Source organism: Muscardinus avellanarius (assembly GCF_963383645.1).
Source record: "Muscardinus avellanarius genome assembly, chromosome: 10".
Classification (NCBI taxonomy): domain Eukaryota; kingdom Metazoa; phylum Chordata; class Mammalia; order Rodentia; family Gliridae; genus Muscardinus; species Muscardinus avellanarius.
Window position 1 is genome coordinate 77,701,769 of NC_137796.1, and position 19,866 is coordinate 77,721,634.

The 19,866-nt window shown below is 37.6% G+C and overlaps 1 protein-coding gene across 1 annotated transcript in view; it reads left to right on the forward strand.

Moving 5' to 3' along the window:
- Positions 1–4,620: 4,620 nt before the first annotated feature.
- The window catches only part of LOC308268737 (cytochrome P450 3A2-like), a gene marked incomplete at its 3' end in the record, with an annotated part of 78,396 nt that continues 63,150 nt past the window's right edge, over positions 4,621–19,866 (forward strand). Inside the window, exons 1-2 of the mRNA XM_080703845.1 lie at positions 4,621–4,707; positions 19,080–19,132. The remainder of the gene's footprint in view (positions 4,708–19,079; positions 19,133–19,866) is intronic.

Sequence of the window (19,866 nt, forward strand, 5' to 3'; positions counted from 1 at the left end):
GGCCTCTTTGTCAAAAATCAATTGGCTGAAAGTGTGTGGACTTGTTTCTGGGTCTTCTATTCTGCTCCATTGGTCTATATATCTGTTCTTTTGCCAGTACCATGCTGTTTTTATTACAATGGCTTTGTAGTATAAAGTCAGGTATTGTGATTCCTCCTGCGTGGTTTTTGTTGCTGAGAACTACCTTGGCTATTCTGGGCTTTGTGTTATTCCAGATAAATTTAAGGACTGATTTTTCTATGTCTGTGAGGAATGATCTTGGTAGTTTAATGGGCATTGCATTAAATCTGTAGATCACTTTTGGGAGGATGGCCATTTTAATGATATTTATTCTGCCAATCCATGAACATGGAAGGTCTTTCCATCTTCTAAGATCTTCTTCGATTTCTTTTTTCAGTGTTTTATAATTTTCTTTGTAGAGATCTTTTACCTCCTTGGTATTTTATTTTTTTGTGGGAGATCCCAAGTCGAAGTATTTTCTGAATTTCTTTTTCAGTGGATTTATGGTTGGTGTACAGGAAAGCTTCTGATTTTTTAAGATTGATTTTGTATCCAGATACCTTGCTGAATTTGTTGATCAGTTCTATAAGCCTTTTGGTTGAGTTTGTTGGGTTTTCTAAATATAGTATCATGTCATCTGCAAATAGTGAAAGCTTAAGTTCTTCTTTTCCTATTTGTACTCCTTTGATTTCCTTTTCTTGCCTTATTGCTCTGGCTAGAGTCTCTAGTACTATATTGAAGAGAAGTGGTGATAGTGGACATCCTTGTCTCGTTCCAGTTTTTAGGGGAAATTCTTGAAGTTTTTCCCCATTTAATATGATGCTGGCAGTGGGCTTGTTGTAGATTGCCTTAATAATGTTGAGATATGTTCCTTCTATTCCAATTCTCTGCAGTGTTTTTATCATAAATGGATGTTGAATTTTATCAAATGCTTTTTCAGCATCTATTGAGATGATCATGTAGTTTTTGTCTTTGATTCTGTTTATATGATGAATTACATGGATTGATTTTCGTATATTGAACCAGCCTTGCATCCCTGGGATGAACCCTACCTGGTCATGGTGAATGATTTTCTTGATGTGGTTTTGAATACGTGTTGCTAGTATTTTGTTTAATAGTTTTGCATCCAAGTTCATCAGAGATATAGGCCTGTAGTTTTCCTTCCTTGAACTGTCTTTATTCGGTTTGGGTATTAGTGTGATGTTGGCTTCATAGAATGTATTTGGGAGAGTCCCAGTTTTTTCTATTTCCCAAAATAGTTTGAGTAGTATTGGGATTAGTTCTCCTATAAAGGTTTTATAGAATTCACTTGGGAAACCATCTGGTCCTGGGCTTTTCTTTGATGGTAAGCTCTTTATTGCTATTTCAATCTCTTTGATTGTTATTGGTTGGTTTAAGTGTTCTATATCTTCTTGACTCAGTTTAGGAAGGTTGTATTTATCTAGGAAGTTGTCGATTTCCTCCAGATTTTCCATTTTGTTGGAGTATAGTTTTTCAAAGTAGTTTCTGATAATCCTCTGGATTTCTATGCTGTCAGTAGTAATGTCTCCTTTTTCATCCCTTATCTTCATAATTTGGGTTGATTCTCTTTTTTTAGTTAGGTTGGCTAGTGGTTTATCAATCTTGTTAATTTTTTCAAGAAACCAGCTTTTGGTTTTGTTGATTTTCTGTATTGTTTTTTTATTCTCTATTTCGTTAATTTCTGCTCTAATTTTAATAATTTCCCGTCTTCTGCTGGCTTTGGGGTTCAATTGTTCCTGCTTTTCAAGGGCTTTGAGGTGTGTCATAAGGCTATTTATTTGAAGATATTCTGTTTTTCTTATGTGAGCACTCAGTGCTATAAATTTTCCTCTTAATACTGCCTTCAAAGTGTCCCAGAGGTTTTGATATGTTGTTTCTTTATTTTCATTTGTTTCTAGAAATTTTTTGATTTCACCTCTTACATCTTCTATGACCCATTCTTCATTCAAAAGTGTGGTGTTCAGTCTCCACATGTTTATGTTGTTTCTCTGTGTCTTCTTATAGTTGATTTCTAGTTTCATTCCATTATGGTCTGAAATAACACAGGGAAGTATGTAACATTTTTTAAATTTGCTAGTGCTCATTTTGTGTCCCAGGATGTGATCTATTTTGGAGAAGGTTCTGTGAGCAGCTGAGAAAAATGTAAACTCTGCTGTAGTTGGGTGAAATATTCTATATGTGTCCAACAGGTCCATTTGGTTAATGGTGTTCTTTAGTTCTGAGACATCTTTACTGACCCTTTGTCTGGAAGATCGGTCTAGTATTGTGAGAGGTGTGTTGAAGTCTCCCAGTATTATTGTGTTGAGATTTATGTGTGACTTCATATCACTAAGAGTTTGATTTATGAAAGTAGCTGCCCCTATGTTTGGGGCATAGATGTTGATTATTGTTATTTCCTCTTGTTGGACTATTCCTTTTACCAGTAAAATGTGACCTTCTTTGTCTCTTCTAATAAGTTTGGGTTTGAAGTCTAACTTGTCTGATATCATAGTTGCTACTCCTGCTTGTCTTCGAGTACCATTAGCATGGATTACCTTGCTCCAGCCCTTTACCTTGAGTTTGTTCCTATCTTTACTTGTAAGGTGTGTTTCTTATAAGCAGCAGATGGATGGATTCTGGCTTTTAATCCATTTTGCCACTTTATGTCTTTTTATTGGGGAGTTGAGGCTGTTTACTTTCAGTGTGATTATAGAGAGATAATTTTTAATTCCCAACATGTTAAGATCTTATTTCTGTTTGAGATACTGTTTATTCTATTTGCTTAGTTGTCTGCTGGATGGGAATTCTTGTTTCTTTGGTTCTGGCGTGTATTACCCATTTCCTCTTTTCAGTTAATCTCCTTGAGTATTTTTCTCTAGCGCTGGTTTTGAAGACATAAATTCCTTCAGTTGCTGTTTGTCATGGAAGCTTCTTATTTCCCCATCTAATTTGATGGATAGTTTTGCTGGGTAGAAAATTTTTGGCTGGAAGTTGTTTTCTTTCAGAGTTTGGACTATGTTACTCCAAGCCCTTCTGGCTCTCATGACTTGGTTTGGGAAGTCTGGAGTGATTCTAATTGGTTTGCCTCTGTATGTCACGTGGCCTTTTGTTTTTGTTGCCTTTAAGATTCTCTCCTTGGCTTCCACATTAGTCATTTTGACAATTATGTGGCGTGGGGATCCTCTTCTCTGATCCTGTCTAAAGGGAGTTCTATAAGTTTCCTGGACCTGTGTATCGACTTCTTGCTCTATGTTTGGAAAATTTTCTGCTATTACTTCCTTGAAGAGATTGTTGATCCCTTTGGTTTCACCTTCTTTTCCCTCTATTCCAATTATTCTTAGGTTAGCTCTCTTGAAATGGGCCCATATTTCTTCAATGTCAGATTCCTGCTGTCGGGTTTTTTTTTCTAAATTAGAAACTATGCGTTCATTTTTAGAATGATCATCTTCAAGAAGCGAGATTCTATTCTCCATGTGGTCTAATCTGTTGTTTATACTTTGAACTGAAGCCTTTACTTCATTAATTGCATCCTTTATCTCTTTTTGACTCTCTCTAAATTCTTTTCGAAAGCCCTCTATTATTTCTAAAGTTATTTTCCTAATTTGATCTTCTAGAGATCTTTGGATTTCTGTGTTATCAGATTCTAATGTTTTGGGGTGTTTGCATTCACTGCTCCATTGTTATTTCTCTTTCCCATGATTTTGGAAGTTTGTGCCTTCTCTGGGTTCTTCCCTGAGTCACTATGAGTTCACTTTAGGTGCTTTCGATCTCGAGTCTGTGGTATCTCAGTCACCACTACTCCTTTACTGGGTTGTATCACAAAGTCTCAGACCCAGGGAGTCAATCAAGGCTGCTTAGACCGTGGGGGGTGCCAAGTTGGGCGTTCTCCAGTGGGGAGTTGTGACTATGGTATGATATCTCTGCCAGTGCCACTCCCCCACTGGGCTGCACTGCTAAATTATTCGACCCAGGGAGACTATCTGCGCAAGTCCCTGGGAGTGCAGTACTGGGATTTCTCCCCTAGGGGCCGCAATTTGACTCACGGTTGTTGAGTGCGCTGATGGAGCTGTAGTGAACTCGGTGGATTCGCTGCTGCCGCCACTGGCAATATGGCACCACTGCCATGCCCTCGGCCGTGATGCGGCGTATTTCTTCTCTGGTTTTGAGCTCCACTCTGAGTCCTTGCCAGTTGTGCTGTGCCCGGCCCTTGTGAGCTTTAGATGTTCCCGTTTTTATTTCTTTGCTCGTGGTGTTTTCTGGCTCTGAAAGGAGCTGGTTTTGTGGTAGTATAGTTGGATTGTTAGTGGGACTTGTAAGTGCCGCTTTCCTCCATCGCCATCTTCCCGGAAGTCCACTGCTGACATCTCTTAAATTTTTTTTAAATTTTTAAATTTAATTTATTTTATTTTTATTTAATTAATTTATTTTTTATTATTTTTATTTTTATTTATTTATTTATTTATTTTTTAGGTGTTAAGGTTTTTTTTTAGTTATTTATTGTCTACCCTTCACCTCCCTGGCTTTAATGTCTCAAGTCTTGTGTCTATTACTTGTGAGTCCACAAAATGAAGACTCACAATCTCTGTGACCTGGCTTTATCTTTCTCCGTGTAGATATGGGACCTATACACATGGCCTTTTTACAAAGCTGGGAATTCCTGGACCAAAGCCTCTGCCTTTTTTGGGAACTCTTCTTAGATACCTCAAGGTGGGTATTGTTTGAACTCAGTATTTTGCTTCTTATAGTTTCAAAGATTGGTTTACTTCCATCATTCAAAATGTAGCTCCATGGTAGAAAGTTCACTTGTTTCAGGCTTTCAGAAACTGTGTGTGGCCTCACCCAGAGCCTGGCACGTTTTTACTGGGGCTCTGTTCACAGGCCTTCGGGGTCACCAGTAATTTCAGAGAATTTTCCAAACATGGAAAGAGACTTGGATCTTCATGTCCAGGAGACATACAGAATGCCATTAAGACAAAATCAAAGAAGGACCTCCCCACACCACATAATAGTCAAAATGACCAACATAGAGACCAAGGAAAGATTGTTAAAAGCAGTGAGAACAGAAGGATGGGTGACAAATAGGGGCAAAACAATAAAAACAACCCCAGCATTTTCAATCCAAGTCATGAATGCCAGGAGTGACTGGTATGATGTGATCCAGACCCTGGAAGAAAATAACTTCCAACCAAAATTGCTATATCCAGAAAAACTGTTATTCAAAATTGATGGAGAAACAAAAGTGTTCAAGATAAGCAGAACTTCAAAAAATTCATGAATTCAAAGCCAATACTAGAGAAAATACTTAAAGAAATAAACCATAAAGAAGAAAAAAGAAGCAGACTTCAGAACCAGAGAAGAGATGAAGGTGATCAGTCAGGCATCTAAGTAAAGAAGAAATAACAGGATACCAAACAGAAGACAGAACACAATTTGACAGGAAACAAAAATCATATTTCAATAATAATTCTGAATGTCAAAGGACTTAACTCACCAGTCAAAATACATAGAGTGGCAATGTGGATTAAAAAACATAATCCAAATATATGCTGTTTTCAAGAAACTCACCTTACAGACAAAGGCATTCAAAGACTGAAAGTGAAAGGATATAAAAATATATACCATGCTAATGGAGACCAAAATGGGCAGGAATAGCAATACTGATATCCAGCAAAACAGACTTTAAGCTAAAACATATCAGAAGAGACAAAGGAGGACACTTCCTTTTATTAAAGGAATCAATTCACCAAGAAGATATATTGATAGTAAATGTTTATGCCGAAATGTGGGGGCATCCACATTTGTAAAACAAACCCACCAGGACATCAGATCTAAAATAGACCCAAATAGAATAATATTGGGAGATTTCAATACACCTCTCACACCACTAGATCGATCTTTAAGGCAAAACATGACTAAAGATTCTTTAGAACTAAAGAAAACTATAAGCCAAATGGAGCTAATAGACATATACAGAATATTTCAACCAGGAACAACAGAATACATATTCTTCTCAGCAGCCCATGGAACCTTCTCCAAAATAGATCACATCCAGGGCCACAAATCAGGCAATTTCAAAAGATGTAGTATAATTCCCTGCCTCATTTTAGACCATAATGGAATGAAAGTAGAAATCATCAACAGGAAACCCCACCCCAAAACTATTTAAATGCATGGAGATTGAATGATACACTATTGAATGTCAAGTGGGTAAGATTAGAAATTAGGGGAGAAATAAAGAAATTTCTGGAATTAAATAAAAATGTAGGAACAACTTACCAAACTTTATGGGACACTTTGAAGGCAGTGTTAAGAGGAAAGTTGATAGCATTGATTGCCCACATAAGAAGAACAGAGAGTTGCCAAGTAAACAACCTAATGCCACATCTCAAAGACCCAGAAAGACTGCAACAGTGTAATCTCAAAGCCATCAGAAGGCAGAAAATTATTAAAGTCAGAGCAAAAATAAATGAAATAGAGAACAAAAAATAAAACAATTAAAAGAATCAACAAAACAAAAAGCTGGTTCTTTGAAAAGATTAATAAGATTGACAAACCCCTAGCCAACCTAACCAAAAGAAAGAGATAATCAACTCTAATTATTAAAATCAGAAATGAAAAAAGAGACATTACCACAGAAAGTTAGGAAAATCAAAGGATTATCAGAAACTTTTTTTTTTTTGGTGGTACTGGGGTGGAACCCAGAGGCTTTCTACCTCTGGGCTATACTCCCAGACCTATTTATACTTTATTTGGAAACAAGGTCTCACTAAGTTGCTGAGAGCCTCACTAAGTAGCTGAGGCTGGCTTTGAACCTGTGCGATCCTCCTGTCTCAGCCTCCCAAGCACAGGGATTACAAGTGTGCGCCACCACGCCCGGAAAAACCTTTCATACTTGACCTTTTTTTTATTTTTTTGGTGTGGTGGGGGTGGAACTAGGGGCTTTTCTATCTCTGAGCTACACCCCTGACCTATTTTATAATTTTATTTGGAAACAGGGTCTCACTAGGTTGCTGAGAGCCTAAGTAGCTGAGGTTGGCTTCGAAACTGTGCAATTCTCCTGTCTTATCCTCCCACGCACTGGGATTACAAGTGTGCACCACCACACCCGACCTATCAGAATGTATTTTGAAAATTTATACTCCAATAGACTGGAAACCATGGAAGAAATCAACAGATTTCTAAGCACATATAACCTACCCAAACTGAACTAAGAGGGCATAGCAAACCTAAACCAACCAACAACAAGCAATGAAATAGAAACAGCAGTAAAAATTTTGCCATCAAAGAAAATCTCAGGCACTGATGGGTTTCCAGCCAAATTGTATAAAACCTTTAGTGAAGAACTAATCTTAATACTTCACAAATTGTTCCAGGAATTTGAAAGAGATGGAAGTCTCCCAAATTCTTTCTATGAGGTCAGTATCACATTAATCCCCAAACCCAATAAAGATACCTCAAAAAAGGAAAAAAGGAAAATTACAGACCAATAGCTTTGATGAACATAGATGCAAAAATTCTAAACAAAATTCTAGTATACACATTCAAAACCATATCAAGAGAATTGTAAACCATGACAAAGTCAGTTTCATCCCAGAAAAGCAAGGGTGGTTCAACATACACAAATCAATACATGTTAATCACCACATAAATAGAACTGAGAACAAAAACCCCATAATAATAGCAATAGATGCTGAAAAAGCATTTGACAAAATCCAACACCCATTTATCTTAAAAACACTGGAGAAAATTGGAATAGAAGGAATGTATTTCAACATCATTATGGCAATATACAATAAACCCCAAGCTAACATCATATTGAATGGGGAAATACTGCAAGAATTTTCTCTAAAATCAGGAACAAGACAAGGATGCCCACTATCACCACTCCTTTTCGATATAGTCCTAGAGACTCTTGCTACAGCAATAAGACAAGAGAAGGAAATCAAAGGAATTCAAATAGGAAGAGAAGAATTAAAACTATCCTCATTTGCAGATGACATGATCCTTTATCTAGAAGATCCAACAAACTCAATCAAAAGACTAGTGGTGCTGATTAACCAATTCAGGAAAGTAGTAGGATACAAAATCAATCTAAAGAAATCAGTTGCCTTTCTTTATGCTAACAATGAATCCACAATGAAAGAAATAAAGAAAACAATTCCATTCACTATAACCTCAAAACCAATAAAATACCTAGGAATAAACCTAACCAAAGATGTAAAAGACCCCTACAACAAAAACTATAAAACAGTAAAGAAAGAAATTGAGGAAGACTTGGAAGATGGAAAGATCTCCCTTGCTCATGGATAGACAGAATGAATATAATCAAAATGTCTATTATGCCAAAAGTGACCTATAGATTCAATGTAATTCCTATTAAAATACCAATGACTTTCTTCATAGACCTAGAAAAATCACTCATGAATTTTATATGGAGAAAGAAAAGACCCAGAATAGCCAAAGCAATCCTCAGGAATAAAAACCAGTCAGGAAGCATCACATACCCAGACTTCAAATTATACTCTAGAGAAATAGTAGTAAAAAGAGCATGGTATTTGTACAACAGGCAGACTGAGCAGTGGAATAGAATAAAAGATACAGAAACAAATCCACACACCTATAGTCAATTGATCTTTGACAAAGGGGCCAATGTTGTACACTAGAGAAAAGACAGCCTTTTCAACAAATGGTGCTGGGAGATAGTTTCACCTAAAAAAAAAAAAAAAGAAAAAAATATTCTCTGGTAAGAAAAAAAGCAAAAAGAAATATTAAAATGTTATCTTTAAGTTATCAAAAGCTTGGTATCAGACAAATGAAACTGTTATGTGAGATTATCATTTTTAATTTTGGATAAATTGCTATAATACTAGATGTCAACCACTAAGCCAAGCATGAGAAGGAGGGATGGGGAGGGAATGGGGTGGGGATCAGGTGGGGGCTGACTGGGCGATGTGTGCATGTATGTCTACAAAAGTTTTTTGTATCCCACTATGATGTATGAATACAGTGCACCAATAAAAAAAAAAGAAGTTAGACTAGAGACTGTGAAGTTATTAGAGGAAGCATTGGCTCAAAACTCTAACATATAGGCACAGGCAGTAACTATCTCAACAAGACCTCCAAAGCTCAGGAAATTAAACAAGAATTAACAAATGGGGTGGAATCAAACTAAAAAGTTTCTTCTCATCAAAGGAAACTATCGAGAACCTAAAGAGAAAGCCTACAGAATGGGAGAAGATCTTTAACAGCCACCACTCAAATAGAGGGCTAATACTCGGAATATACAAAGAGCTCAAAAGACTCTACACTAGCAAAACAACCCAATCAAGAAATGGGCAACTGAACTGAATAGACACTTCACAACAGAAGAGACACAAATGGCCAATAGAAGCATGAAAAGATGTTCAACATCATTAGCTATCAGAGAGATGCAAATCAAAACTACGATGAGATTTCATCTAACCCCAATCAGAGTGCCAAGCATAAAGAAATCAAATAGACTTCCGGGAAGATGGCGATGGAGAAAAGCGGGGCTTATGAGCCCTGCTAACAACCAATCTCTATTACCACAAAATCAGTGCCTTTCATAGCCAGGAAACACCATCAGCAGAGAAACAAAAAATGTAACTACAAGGGACAGAGAAAAAGAGGGCTGGAAAAACAAGACACCAGAAAGAAACCAGACAACAGTGCTGCAGGCGAAGCCCCGGCGTGAAGTGGCGGGTGCCATTTTCCCTTGCAGCACCAGGCTCCAGAGAGGAGGGGAACTCATAACGGAGCTCAGAACCAGAGAGGAGATAAGCCGGCCTCACGCTCAAGGACGCGGCAGCAGCGTCTTACTGCCGGCAGGAATTTGGCTGATTTCTTGGCTCAGGGAGCATTTAAAGTTCCCAGAGGCTGGGCTCAGCACACCCTGCAGGGACTCAGAGCGGTGCTCAAAAACAGAAAAGAAGCCGGGCGTGGTGGCACATGCATGTAATCCCAGCATTTGGGAGGCTGAGACCTGAAGGATCACAGTTCGTGGACAGCCTCAGCTAGTAAGGACAGCCTCAGCTACTTAGTGAGGCCCTCTGAAACTCAGTGAGACCCGGTTTCAAAATAAAGAATAAAATATGGAGCAGGGGGTGTAGCTCGGAGATCAAATGCCCCGGGTTCTATCCCCAGACCCACAAACAAACAAACAAACAAACAAACAAACAAACAAAAAACAGAAAAGAAATACGCCAGCCTCACAGCCCAGGGCGTGGCAGCGGCACCATATTGCCACCAGCGGCAGCAGCAGCGAATTCACCGAGTCCACTACAGCTCAATCTGCGCACTCAACAACAGTCAAATTGTGGCCTCTAGAGGAGAAATCCCAGTACTGTACTCCCAGGCACTTGACCCAGTAGGGAATGGCTGTGGCAGAGATATCACACCATAGGAGATCGCCCAACCTGGCACTCCCCATGGTCTAAAGCAGCCTTGATTGACTCCCAGTGTCTAAGACTTTGTGATACAATGAAGTAAAGGAGTAGTGGGGACCAAGATACCACAGACTCGAGATCCAGAGCACCTTAAGTGAAGTCGTAGTGACCCAAGGGAAGAACCCAGAGAAGGCACAAACTTCCAAAATCATGAAAAAGAGGAATAACAATGGAGCAATGAATGCCCACAAACCCACAACATCAGAACCTGATAAAACAGAAAATCAGAGATTTCTAGAAGATCAAATCAGGAAAATAACTGTAGAAATAATAGAGGTGCTTCGAAAAGAATTCAGAGAGAGCCAAAAAGAGATAAAGGATGCAATTAATGAAGTAAAGACCTCAATTCAAGGCATGAACAACCTTTTAGACCACATGGAGAACAGATCTCGCTCTTAGAAGATGATCATTCCAAAAATGAACACATAGTTTCTAATCTAGAAAAAATATCTGACAGCAGGAATCTGACATTGAAGAAATATGGGTCCATTTTAAGAGAGCTAACCTAAGAATAATTGGAATAGAAGGAGGGAAAAGAAGGGGAAACCAAAGGGATCAACAATCTCTTCAAGGTAGTAATAGCAGAAAATTTTCCAAACATAGAGCAAGAGGTTGATACACAGGTCCAGGAAACTTATAGAACTCCCTGTAGACAGGATCGGAGAATAGGATCCCCATGCCACATAATTGTCAAAATGACCAATGTGGAAGCCAAGCAGAGAATCTTAAAGGCAACAAAAACAAAAAAGGTCCAAGTGACATTCAGAGGCAAACCAATTAGAATCACTCCAGACTTCCCAAACCAAGTCATGAGAGCCAGAAGGGCTTGGAGTAACATAATCCAAACTCTGAAAGAAAACAACTTCCAGCCAAAAATTTCCTAACCAGCAAAACTTTCTATCAAATTAGATGGGGAAATAAGAAGCTTCCATGACAAACAGACACTGAAGGAATTTATGTCTTCAAAACCAGTGCTAGAGAAAATACTCAAAGAGATTAACTACAAAGAAGAAATAGGTAACACTCACCAGAACCAGAGAAACAAGATTTTCCATCCAACAGACAACTAAGATTGGTTATCTGTGGAGATTCATTACTTAGGTTAGTCTTTTACCTATCTCTAAATGGTATTGTTTGCTTTTATTGTTGCTAATTTTTAGGATTTCTAGTTGGAATATTAATATACCTTCAGATATAGCATTTGGAAATATTTTATCCCATTCTATCAGTAACTTTTAACTCTGTTTACATTGTTTTTGGATATACAATATTTTTTTATTTTTTAGGGAGTTTGTTTACCCTTTTGTTGCCTGTGCCATTGAAATCATATCTAAAAAATCACTGCCAATTTCAATGTTGTGAGGTTTTATGACCCAGATTTTCTTCTAAAAGTTTATAGTGTTAAGATCTATATTTAGGTCTTTTATCTATATTGAGTTAATGTTTGTATATGGTGTTAGGTAAGGGTCCAATTTTATTCTTTTTCTTATAATTATTATTTTTCCACAATATTTAGTTAAAAGATTATTATTTCCCCCACCAAATATTCATGGAAACCTTGTCAAAAATAACTTGACAATATATGGAAGAATTTATCTCTAGGCTTTTATTTAACTCCAATGGTTTATATATCTGCCTTTAGAACAGTACTACACTGTTTCAATTATTGTAGCTTTATATGGTTTGAAATTAGAAAATATACATCTTCTAGCTTTGTTCTTCGAGATTGTTTTGGGTATCTAGAGTCCATATTCCATATCAGGATAGATTTTTTCTTTTTCTTTTTCTTTTTTTTTTCTTTTTTCTTTTTTCTTTTTTTAAATTTTTTTAAATTTTATTTTATTGGTTTACTGTATTCATACATCATAGTGGGATACAAATTTTTGTAGACATACATGCACACATTGCCCAGTCAGCCCCCACCCAATCCCCACCCCATTCTCTCCCCATCCCTCCTTCCCATGCTTGGCTTAGTGGTTGACATCTAGTATTATAGCAATTTATCCAAAATTAAAAATGATAATCTCACATAACAGTTTCATTTGTCTGATACCAAGCGTTTGATGATTTAAAGATAACATTTCAATATTTCTTTTTGCTTTCTTTCTTACCAGAGCATATTTTTTTCTGTTTTTTTAGGTGAAACTATCATATATTTATATATTCATTTTTCAGAAAAAAAATCTATCCTAATATGGAATATGAATTCTAGATACCCAAAACGATCTTGAAAAAGAACAAAGCTAGCAGATATATATTTTCTGATTTCAAACCATATAAAGCTACAATAATTGAAACAGTGTAGTACTGTTCTAAAGGCAGATATATAGACCATTGGAGTTCAATACAAGCCTAGAGCTAACTTCTTCCCTATATTGTCAAGTTATTTTTGACAAGGTTTCCACGAAGATTTGGTGGTGGAAATAATAATCTTTTAACTAAATATTGTTGAAAAATAATAATTACATGGAAAAGAATAAAATTGGACCCTTACCTAATCCCACATACAAGTATTAACTCAAACTAGATAAAAGACCTAAATATAGATCTTAAGACTATAAACATTTAGGAGAAAATCTGGTTCATAAAACCTCACGACATTGAAATTGGCAGTGATTTCTTGGATATGATTTCAATGGCACAGGCAACAGAAGAATATACAAACTCCCTAAAAAATAAAAGAAAATATTGTATATCCAAAGACAATGTAAACAGAGTTAACAGTTACTAATAGAATGGGATAAAATATTTCCAAATGCTATATCTGAAGGTATATTAATATTCCAACTAGAAATCCTAAAAATTAACAACAATAAAGGCAAACAATACAATTTAGAGATAGGTAAAAGACTAACATAAATAATGAATCTCCACAGATAACCAATCTTAGTTGTCTGTTGGATGGAAACTCTTGTTTCTCTGGTTCTGGTGAGTGTTACCTATTTCTTCTTTGTAGTTAATCTCTTTGAGTATTTTCTCTAGCGCTGGTTTTGAAGACATAAATTCCTTCAATTTCTGTTTGTCATGGAAGCTTCTTATTTCTCCATCTAATTTGATAGAAAGTTTTGCTGGATAGAAAATTTTTGGCTGGAAGTTGTTTTCTTTCAGAGTTTGGAATATGTTACTCCAAGCCCTTCTGACTCTCATGACTTGGTTTGGGAAGTCTGGAGTGATTCTAATTGGTTTGCCTCTGAATGTCACTTGGCCCTTTGTTTTTGTTGCCTTTAAGATTCTCTGCTTGGCTTCCACATTGGTCATTTTGACAATTATATGGCGTGGGGATCCTCTTCTCGGATCCTGTCTAAAGGGAGTTCTATAAGTTTCCTGGACCTGTGTATCAACCTCTTGCTCTATATTTGGAAAATTTTCTGCTATTACTTCCTTGAAGAGATTGTTGATCCCTTTGGTATCACTTTCTTTTCCCTCCTCTATTCCAATTATTCTTAGGTTAGCTCTCTTAAGATGGGCCCATATTTCTTCAATGTCAGATTCCTGCTGTTGGATATCTTTTTCTAGATTAGAAACTATGCATTCATTTTTGGATTGCTCATCTTCTAAGAGCGAGATTCTGTTCTCCATGTGGTCTAATCGGTTGTTTGTGCTTTGAATTGAGGCCTTTACTTCATTAATTGCATCCTTTATCTCTTTTTGGCTCTCTCTGAGTTCTTTTCGAAGCACCTCTATTATTTCTACAGTTATTTTCCTGATTTGATCTTCTAGAAATCTCTGATTTTCTGTTTTATTGGGTTCTGATGTTGTGGGGTTGTGCACATTCATTACTCCAGTGTTATTCCTCTTTCCCATGATTTCGGAGGTTTGTGCCTTCTCTGGGTTCTTCCCTTGGGTCACTATGGCTTCACTTAAGGTGCTCTGGATCTCGAGTCTGTATTATCTCAGACCCCACTACTCCTTTACTGGGTTGTATCACAGAGTCTCCGACCCAGGGAGTCGATACAGGCTGCTTTAAACTATGGGGGGTGACAGGTTGCACACTCTCCTATGGTGTGATATCTCTGCCACCACCACTCCCTCACTGGGTCAAGACCCAGGAGGCACAATACTGGGATTTCTCCTCTGTGGCCCGCAATTTGACTCACTGTTCTTGAGTACGTAGATGTAGCTGTACTGGACTCGGTGAATTCACTGCTGCTGCCGCCGCCGGTGGCAATATGGCGCCTCTGCTACGCCCTCGGCCATGAGGCTGGTGTATTTTTTCTTCTCTGGTTTTGATTTCCACTCTGAATCCCTGCAGCGTGTGCTGAGCTCAGCCACTGGGAGCTTTAAATGCTGTCTGCGCCAAAAGATCCTGCCTGGCTGTTCCGCATCGGCTCACCTCGGCTTGCTGTAGCCGTCTGTTGAGTTCGCCGCTGCCGCCGGCAGTATGGCGCTGCTGCCGCGTCCTCGGGCGCATGTGTCTCCTCTGTGGCCCTGAGCTCTGTTCTCAGTCCGCTTTCTCTCTGGAGCCTGGTGGTTTTTTTGTTTTTCTGGTGATGGTGTTTTCTGGCTATGAAAGGCGCTCTTTTTGTGGTAATGGAGATTGGTTGTTAGCGGGACTCTTAAGCCCCGCTTTTCTCGGTCGCCATCTTCCCGGAAGTCCAACCAGGATAGATTTTTTCTGAAAAATAAATAAATAAATAAATGTATGATAATTTCACCTAAAAAAAAAGAAAGAAAGAAATATTCTCTGGTAAGAAAGAATGTAAAAAGAAATATTGAAATGTTATCTTTAAGTCATCAAAAGCTTGGTATCAGACAAATGAAACTGTTATGTGAGATTATCATCATTAATATTGGATAAATTGCTATAAAACTAGATGTCAACTACAAAGTCAAGCATGGGAAGGAGGGATGGGAGGGAACGGGGTGGTGATCGGGTAGGGGCTAACTGGGAGATGTGTGCATGTATGTCTACAAAAGTATCTTCTTTATACCATTATGATGTATGAATACAGTGCACCAATAAAAACAACAAAAAAAAAACCTGAAAGAAAAATACAGCCATCCCTCAGAATACATAATGGATTGGCTGCAGGACCCCCATGAATACCCAAGTTTACTAATGCTAAAGATCCTTATATAAAATGGCACAGTTTTTGCATAGAACCTATACACATTCTCTATGTACTTTTAACCATCTCTAGATTACTTATAGTACCTAATACAATGCAAATGCTGTGTAAATAGTTGTGATGGCGTATTGTTTGAGACTGATGACAAGAATAAAAATGTTATACGTATTCATTTAAAAAAAGAAATGAAATAACAACAAATGCTGGTGAGGATGCAGGGAAAGAGGAACTCTTTTACACTATTGGTGGGAATGTAAACTAGTTCAGCCACTATGGAGAACAGTGCAGAGATTCCTTAGAAAACTTGGAATGGATCTACCATATGATCCAGCTTTACCACTCCTGGGTATCTTTCCAAAGGGGTTGAAATCAGAGAACTATAGTAACATATGCATACCCATATTCATAGCAGCACAATTTGTAATAGCCATTTATGGAACCAATCTAGGTCTCTATCAACAGATGAATGGATTGCAAAATTATGGAAAGTACACACAATGGAATTTTATTCAGCTATAAAAAAGAACAAAATCATGTCATTTGCAAGAGGATGAAAAAACCTGCAGAACATTATGTTAAGTGAGATCAGCCAAGCACAAAAAGAGAAGAGACTTATGTTTAAAGAGTATTAGGGATACCAGAGGGACTCCAGACAATGGAGGAGAAACCTCTTCAAAACTAGAATGGAAGGATAGGAGAGGAAGAAGGTTGAGGTTGATTAATAAAGGAGCTACATCCAAATTTGTGTAAAAATATAAATATAGCATGGTTAACCTGGACACTCATTGTTGGGAGGGGGTAAGGAGAAGTGGGGAAGTACCAAGCATAGTCTGAATGTATGCCATTTTCAATATGTTCCACATAAAAATAAAAAATGTAAAAAAATGTTAATTAGTAATGTGTATACAGATGCCTCTACCATCTTTTACCCCATTATGATGCATGACTACAATGGACAAATAAAAAACTTAAAAATAAATTTAAAAAATTATAGTTTAAGAACTTAAAAACTAGTTAAGCTGGGTGTAATTTCAGGCACTGTGAATTTTGGGTGAGCCTTTGTGGCTAACCAGGGAATGGCACCTGTAAGGACATTCTCCAGCTAACATCCAGGGGACCAACAGCAAAGCCTGTGGGCAGCCCACTCTCTATTCAGACTTCCTATCTCAAGGCTCCATGCTTATATCTCAGATTCTAACTTTTGAAATTGAGCCCTTCTTTGCTGTGACTACCTAAGAATTCCATGCACTTTAAAAAAAGCAATAATTTTTCTTCATTCTTCCCAAATGAGATCTTTGGTAGATATACCAAAGATCCTCCTTTTGGGGATTCAGTTTTTGAGAATCAGATATCACAACTGCATCTTAGCATTATGAAGACTTCTTTTTAAGTTTCAGAAGAGACAACTAAGAGCCAATATTTAATATGTTATATCCTATGTATAGTGGTGGCATCTTTCCATCTTCCAAGGGGGCTGGAAAACTGGAGGCGAGTCTCCATTTTAATTTGCCTAATGACTTAGTGTCTTAGTAAGCAACATAGCAGAGATTTGCAGAAGTCTGCTAGACTAAAGATGTTACTGTTGTCTTCAACTTCCAAATTCTACCAGAAATCTAGAGAAAGTGCACTCAACAAGTGAAAAAAATGCTTACTCTATTGGTCAGCATTTTCACAGCCATAATCTAAAAACCTAAGCACATAACTTAGTGGTAGGAAGATATATTTGCTCATAGTTTTCTTTGAAGATATTAGGGTTCCCTGTGAGGCTGGAGATACTGATGTCAGGGAATGACAGAGGTGGTAAGTAGAGAGAGGAAGAGCACACTTTTTTGTACCAATATTGGGAATGGCCTAGGAAGATTTGAGAAAGCTCTGATTATTAATAGATATATTTCAAAAAATAATTATGTCAAAATGGCAGCAGATGTGGGTAAAGAAAGGACTTGGTTTCTGCCAAAAGAAAAAGGCAATTCCAATGTAAATTAACCTAGCTAAAGTAATTAAGAAATCAATAGAGGAGAGCTAGGGCTTCCTCTTTCTAAAGACAGATCTACATGATAGTCTAGGAAGGATGGAGAAGGGGGTTGACCTTTGCCCTTCATAAAAGGAGACACCTTGCCACACCTTGCTGGGGGAGGTGCCTTACAGGGTAAGGGGAGAAACCTTACAGGGACATTTACTACATCAGAATTACATAAACAAGATGGAGGTCATGGGTATAAAAAGTCCAGTCCATGTGCTGTATCTTGGGGTGGTGAATTGGCTCGGACAGCCTCCAATGGCATGGGGCTGGAACTATCTTCTGTATTTCTATCTTTTTAATAAACTTCTTTAAATCTTCAGTAAGCATCTGAGCTATGTATACTTATCCTTAGCTCAGGACAAGAACCCACTGTTTTTCTGTTTTTCTGGTTTTTTTTTTTTGTTTGTTTCTTTGGGGAGTTTTCAGGAAAATATTACCAGGGGTCTAACAAAGATCCCCAAACTTTAACACTTGACCCTTGCATTATGGAGTCCAGAAGCAACAGAGAAAGTGAGGGGAAGATGAATCATAATCTCTAAGGGTGCAGTTCCAGGGTCACACTTTCTTCAGCTACACCTTACTGGGTCAGCCTACCACCCAGATAAATTTGCCCACTGTTGAGATTAAAACTCTCATGATTTAACTATATCAACCCAGAAGAGTAATAAATGAGCTCTTTAGGAGACATTTTATATCTAATCATAGCACTAATGGTGGAAAATAATGTGTGTGCACATCTCTAGAAACCTCCTTCATTGTCCCTTTGTTTTTGTTTCTTCACATGCCCATAAAGGGAGGAATTCACAGATTTTCAGGATTTTAGAGATAACACAGGCACAATCCAAAAAATTTAAGCTATAAGTGTTTACTTAATCTTTAAAGATAAGAACAATTTCTGCAATATGTGCATGACTCCATGAAACAAGTGTGGCTGTATTCTTATTTTCAAATATCTTCTACATTTTCTGTCCTTTTTCCTCAAATGCCTATGAAGAAGAGCTTCTCTTATTTAATGGGAATACAGTTCTTTATTTTCCATTAGGGATATGGTGAGAACTTTTAGAACAATTCATGAATTTTCTTTCTTTTTTTTTATTGGTGCATTGTAATGGAGTACAAGATGGTAAAGGCATACATGCACACATCACTCATTTAGCCCTTTCCCAATTCCCACCCATTCCTTCTCCCCTCCCTCTTTCTCATGCTTGGCTTAGTGGTTTACTTTGATTTATTTGTGAATGTACATCATATCATACATATTAGGGAATTTTGCTCTTTCCCCCTCTCATCCCTCTCTCTTATGTCACCATATTTGCTCCCATATGGTTTCTCTTTCTTCATCTAGAGTTCCTTATATGACCTTTTATCTCCCTAGTGTCCACATATTAGGGAGAGCATCCCATTTTTTACTTTTTTTGACAGACTGATCTCACTTAGCATAATGTTCTCTAGGTTCCCCACAAATGATGTGATTTTGTTCTTTTATATGGCTGAGTAAAATTTTTCATTTTCTTTAACCAGGGCTTGTGGAAATGTGACATAGAGTGCTACAAAAAGTATGGAAAAATATGGGGGTGAGTATTTTGAAAACTTCCCATGGGTAGACTTGTGATGATGTGATTCCCCAACACATGAGGAGAGTCTCAGCACAGACCTCATAGACTGTAGCTCTATGTTGTGAGGTGTTTGGAGGCTTATTCTGTCAACAGCTCCATATGTCATCAAGTGCCAAGGTCCACAGTCTCAATTACAATGACAACCTTCAAAAGATATATATTCCCCCGGCTTTGATAGCCCAGGGTCTCAGCCTTACCTTGTGTCTAATGTCTTGTTATTTCTCTGGTATCCATTTGTTTCTTCTTTGGACCCCCCTTGACTATATTACAAGTTTTACTCATAAATGTCCAATAATATTTCCTTCATTTATTTAATTTCAGTTAAAAGGCAAAACTCGCCGGGCGTGGTGGTGCACACTTGTAATCCCTGCGCTTGGGAGGCAGAGACAGGAGGATCACATAGGTTCGAAGCCAGCCACGCATGCTTGCTTAGGAGACCCTGTTTCTAAATAAAAATATATAAAATAGGTCTGGGAGTGTAGCCTGGAGGTAGAAGGGCTTCCAGGAATCCCAGTACCACCAAAAAAGAGGCAAAACTCATTAATAATAACATCAAATTTAATTTTTTAAAAAGATGGGCTGGTGGATATACCTAAGCAGGTTGGAAAACATTGTTAAACTATTTTTTTAAAATCCGATCTGCAAGTATACAGTTTTTCTATTTGTTTTGTTCAATTTTTAACGTCAACCCA